Here is a 6,188-nt window from a genome sequence, read left to right on the forward strand (position 1 = left end):
TCAGGATAGGGTCTTCTTGTATCATCGGTTCAAGTCGTTTAATTACTAGTGCAATTAATTAGCACTTCTTTCGTACGTATTTGTTCGCGATATTAGTAGTGAAATCGGACATTCATTTATCCGATTTCTTTCAGAAAAAAAAAAGCATACGATGTCGTTTGCATGCATCGTTTCGTACATAGTTTATTCAATTGCAATCTACTTCGATATATCGTTATGGATTTATCAAAAAATGAGCAAGAAGACATACGCGACGGATAGATTTTGGAAAGCAAGCGGTAAATCATGATCTTGTTCTTTTATTAGAATAGCCGCTTGTTGGAAGGAATCGTCCGAGGATTGTTCGATTACTATTGCATGAAAAATTTTATAAATATTCCATCAGTTTTGTTGATAAATACAAAGTCTCAATAGAGTTGTTGTTTTTGAAAGAATAAACAAAAAAGGTCGAGTAAAATAATTGCTAAGAAAACAAAGAGACTTATAGAGTCATAGACCGTAGGCCCTAGATAATAAGTTAATCAATTTTTAGATCAGGATTTTCAGCTTCTAATAAACTAATTCCCGTTTCTCCCCCCCATTTTATCTGTGTCCTCATCTATGCGTGTGCCCAGGTGTTACACGTATAGGTGAGAAACAGTTAATATGGGTTTAGTTTTAAGTTCCCATATTTGGCGGCTGTCATTGCGTTAATGATTGTGCCCGATGTACGGTTCATCTGTGTATGTGCGTGCTAGGTGGTGAATCGTATGTTGGTTCGCGATAATATTTAAATAAATTTTGTTCCTACATATCTAATATATATTATTATTAATGTCATTTTGCATATAGTAGATTTGCATGTAGTAGTAGCCAACATTTTGTTTGGAAACTTTGAAATACTCGTATATGACTAGTATGTATATATACTAGTATATACTAGTTATTTTTGCTTTAGTCATTTACGCAATAATCATTAGCCTTGACAGTCGATTACAGCAATTGGTACGTACCCCTAATTAGTTAATAATATACGCGTTTGAGCTAGGGTGTCGGAGGTGCCCCGGGGCATACTCTCTAGTGTAGGCTTTTGCACCCTGGCGGTATGTGAGAGAATCGTGGAGTGTATGTGTTGGAATGAATGTTTTGCTATTTTTTAAATATAGGTTATAGGCAGGCAGGTAGCATACCTTTTTCTGCGTGAATGTTTATTTAATTTTAAGTAGGTAGGATCGAATAAGACGCAGGATATAATTTCCGATCAGAAATGAAATGTGGCGTCTTCGGATATTTGCAAAGTTTCAGCAAATTTTTACAAATTTGATTTTTTTCTTTTTTCATACTTTGCTGATGCTCTGTATTTTAATATAACAGTCTAAAAAATCTTTATGAGTTTGTTTAAAAATTTCTTTCTTTCGAATTAGTAAAGATTTTTTAAAACGTCGGATACTTAGTATTAAGTATATTAACGCTTCGCACTTTCGTGATTTTTAGAATGTATAATTTGTTCTATATGTATGTTAAAATAAAAATAATAAATATAAAAGATAAAAATGGTCAGACAAGAGATTATGACCATAAGATGTCTAATTAGATTTATTAGTTTTGCTCGATATTTTACGATTCTCCTAATGCGAAGTGTTAGTAATATAGGTTCATCGATTAGATTGAATATATCTGCTGGGGCATTCGAGTAAATGTGCCTGTGTAAATGTGCACGATTTGTGAATTTTTTTGATCCATTGATCGTCCACAGGCTAGGATAGTTCATAAAATATGTACTCTTTTTTTTTCTCTTTTTTTTTCTTTTGTTTTCTTTTTCTTCCCCTCCCTAACTCCATGCGGTGCACTTAGGGAATGCCCTGCAGCAGTGGTTAGGGCACGAAGAAAAGAAGAGGCTATTTGCCGAAGAGGCCCCCACAAACTCTGTGGTTCAAGAGGGCAACTATCGACGAGGAGTCATCTTTTCAAAGGATCAACATGTTCCTCTGAAAATGGCTCTTAGTCTTATCATATATTTTTTATTGTCTTACCACGTTGTCATTTTGCTCGTCAGTAGTTTATTGTTATAACTGGAGATGACGGACCATTCCATCTCTTTGGCACGTAAAGTTCGTGCCGTATCATCCACTAGATGCACAAGTTAGAATAGGAAATAATTATAATTCACGTATTAAATTTTTAAATGTAATATTACAATAATTACTCTTCCTCTTTTTTGCCTTTACAATTTTTAACTTTGATCAAATTTTATTTGTGATTTCTGTCTAAAATAATTCATAATTAACTAAAATATATATATTTTTTATTCTTATTAGTATATATTTATAATATTTGAATTTTTTCTTAATTATTTAAACATTATATTCTATAACGTAGAGTCACGGGTTTTATCAGAATTGTTAAAAATAAAGTAGATAGGGATTTTAGTTGAAAAATGCATCTAGTCCATATTTTATGATATTACATGATTGATATATTTTATTTTTGTTTCAGGACATCGTTGGATTCGCTAACATCAGTCCGTTTTAATTTTCGCGTATTTGAACACCTAAAATGGCTATTATATTTTTTACATATTTATTTGCATGCCTGAAGGTAAGCTAAACATTTCAAAAAAAAAAATACTATCATGATTATTTTATTAACATTTGAAACGGATAACAGATCATATGCTAATGAGATTGCACCGAACATTTTTTTTATAATTCATATTTCTAAAAGATTCGCTTCAAAATAAATAAATGTTGAGGCATTTTTTAAATTAACTAATTAAATATATATAAAAAGTATATACCTATAATTTCATGTATAATCATACGTTATTCTGTTATAGGCTTTCATCACTTTCATCAGAAGAAAACTTTGGTTTGCCTTTCATTTTTTATATACATAGCTAAACAATATACAATAAAATTGCATTCGTTTATATACCAATGTAAATTTTATTCCTTGTATTTTTAATTCATTATATAAAACTAATTTTAATTTTGCAGGTTTTCTCATAAGGTATAAGGGATATATCAAATTAGAAAAAGGGATATATCAAATTAGAACACTAAGAGATAATGTTGCTTTTTAATTATTAGAAAATATTTACATATAATTGTGTGATAAAGTATGTCAGTGACTGCTTAAGAAATTTCTTTATTTTATAACGCGTTAGTAGATAAGGCATGTTTGGGTCTTGGATGCTTATGCAACTTGGGTGCTTATTGCCGATTGCTTTTTCGCAAAAATAGTTAATTTTAAGGATATGACAGTGCGGTCGGCTGTCCTGCGCGGCCTAATAATTAAATTAATTGAAGAAGAATGGATACTTTTAAATATTTGACTTAATCAATAAATAAGTTATGTATTATTTGTAGAAAGTTCTTTACATAAAGCAACACTTATTGACGAATTAAGCAAATATTTCTAATTAATACTTTCTTGTCTTTCGTATATTTTTACTTTAAACTTTTGCAAATGTTAGTATCAACTTAATCATTATAAAATATATTTTGTGCATTTCCGGGATGTATAAAATATATACAAGAAAATATGTGTTCTCTTCTCTTAATAAAATGTTCTTATAATAAAATCCATTCTTCTTTTCGGGTAGGATAGAGAATGATCACGGTTGATGCATCTTAGATCGACTATCGACCAAGTTGAAAAAAGATTCATTAAACGCGATTAATTGATTGTTTGATAATAGCCCGTGGATCTCCGTGTACAGCAACCTCCACGCGGTGAGATCCGGATAATCTGGTATTATTTTCGATATGTTAAATGATGTAACGTAAATACTACCGAGCTAATGGCTGTACATTTCGATGCGTTTCAACAAAATTATTTGATTTTTATATACTATTACAATATTATATTTATTATTTACATTTTCTTTGAGAAACGCATCGGAAATCTTAATATCGAATTCGAAATAAATTAAATTTCCTAATTTCTATAATTTCCTTTAATTATAAAATTAAAAATTTGCGTTTTCTATCAGTTTCTTAAATGGTCAAATATGGTATAACTTATTATCATCAATATTAACAGAAAATATAAAAGTATAATCATGGAAAAGTATTAATTATATGGGCAATAGGTAATTATCTTCTCAACCCGTATTTATATGCGTTCTCAATTCGACTCTTATCCTTTTTCTTATGTCTGTTCGGAGAACTTTATTTTTGCTACGTAATTCAATAAATTTATTTTAGTATCGGTATTCCAAAAATGAAAAATATATAGTCGACTACACTCAATGATTGTTTATTTATTCAAATAGAAATTATTATTCGTCGAAGAAGCAAAAGAGCAGATAAATAATACAATCCACTTTGATACGAGAGCCTATCATTTTAATATGTCGTACTTTTACCCGTATAGAAAGTTGACCTAAATTCTTTTAAAAATTAAAAAGTTTCCATAATAATATCGAGATCCATGCTCGCGTATACTACGAAAGAGCAATGAATTATTTTAACAATGGATGTAGCTTTATTTTTTTCTAGTGAATCGTGTCAAATTTTTAATTAAAATTATTTATTCGCATATGTAATTATATCTATATTAAATAAAAATAAAAATTAACTTGTGGAAAAAAATTAATTTTAAATAAATTAAAGCAGTAATTGATAAAGAATTTTTTTAAAAATAATTATCGGTTTTGGTTGTTCGAAATTAAATTAAATCTTGTAAATTTTTTGTTAAATATAAGAATAATTTTTCTTATCAGTTCAACTACGAATATATTCTTGAATCTTTCTTCAACAAATATCATTTTTTCTCAATGAATGAACGAATATGAAGAAGATAGGAAGGAAACCTAAACGAGATGCAATCCGACGTGTTAACTTTATAATCAATATTCATGAGTCTCATTCGTTGGCTCTTTGAGTTACGATCGAATTCTTCATTTTTTTCCCTTTTCCCCCTTTTTTCTTTCTTTTTCTTTTTACGGTGTAGACATTTACATTCCGTCATTGGTCGAAACATCTCACGGTGTGATCGTAAAAAGGAAATTTTTCTCTAGTTTAAAAATAACCATACGAGAATCGTTTTATTAAATTTAATAATAGATGAAGGCTCAAAATAGCAACTAACGTACATATTTTCTCTTTAACTTTATTTAGCTATGGATACAATTTCCTACTACCAGTATTCGATAGATCAATAAGCAGTACGGTTTCATATTATTATGAAAGATATTGAGAAAGGAAATGTATAATTTACTTGCAAAATTAAAAATATTGAAACTTATAATATACATACATATATCTCGTTTAATAAAATATTAAATTACATATAAATAATTATCTCCCCAATGATATTTTATTTAAATATAATAATATTTACTGTACATTACGATCATGCATTTTATCTTGTTAGATAAAAGGAATAAAAGATAAGTGAAATATAGGATCAATGTTTGGTATAACAACGTACCATCGGTTCCTTATCAAATCTACGACCTCAGTAAATTCATTTATTTTTTCTTTATCATTTATACCACTCCGTAAACAAGCTTCTCATTCACATGGATACATATGATGTGTAGGTGGTTTTGCATGAGCACTCTGCTGTATTCGCCATCTCTACTGTTGTTGGAATCGTTTACCGTGAAGCTGTGCGAATAAAGCTCGCCACCCACACGAAGCTTTCCGAATAAAAGAAAGGGTGAGACGAGAGTTGTAGAGTCGAGGAGATTCGAAGAGTTGAAAAACAAAGGAAATATAAGTGAATGAGGAAAAGGAAAAAACTGAAAGAAAATAAATATACTACGGAATCTTTTGTTCTTTTTTTTTTTTTTTTTTTTTTTTTTTTTTAATCCATCTATCGTCTTTAATAACTTATGTTCTGAATATAAAAAGAACGAGATCTCTCGCAAAGAACGAATAACGTAAAAACAGAAAGAGAGAGAGAGAGAGAGAAAGAGAGAGAGAGAGAGAGAGAATGATACAAATAAAAAATGAGAAAACAGAAATAAAAAAAAAAAAAAAAACTACAACGAGTCGATCAAAGCCGAACAATCGCTAGATGGCATTGAATATTTACAGAATGACGACTATTCGACTTTCTCACGTTATCTGACTCGTCGGTGAAAATAAATTATTTATTTGTAACGCTCGCGCGTCACGCTTATATAAATTAAATTAAATAACGTTTCGATGATGCATCGCGAACGAACGAGGAATAATCATTAATGTTTCAACATTTTC

This window comes from Vespa crabro, chromosome 18 (assembly GCF_910589235.1).
Source record: "Vespa crabro chromosome 18, iyVesCrab1.2, whole genome shotgun sequence".
In the NCBI taxonomy this organism is placed as follows: domain Eukaryota; kingdom Metazoa; phylum Arthropoda; class Insecta; order Hymenoptera; family Vespidae; genus Vespa; species Vespa crabro.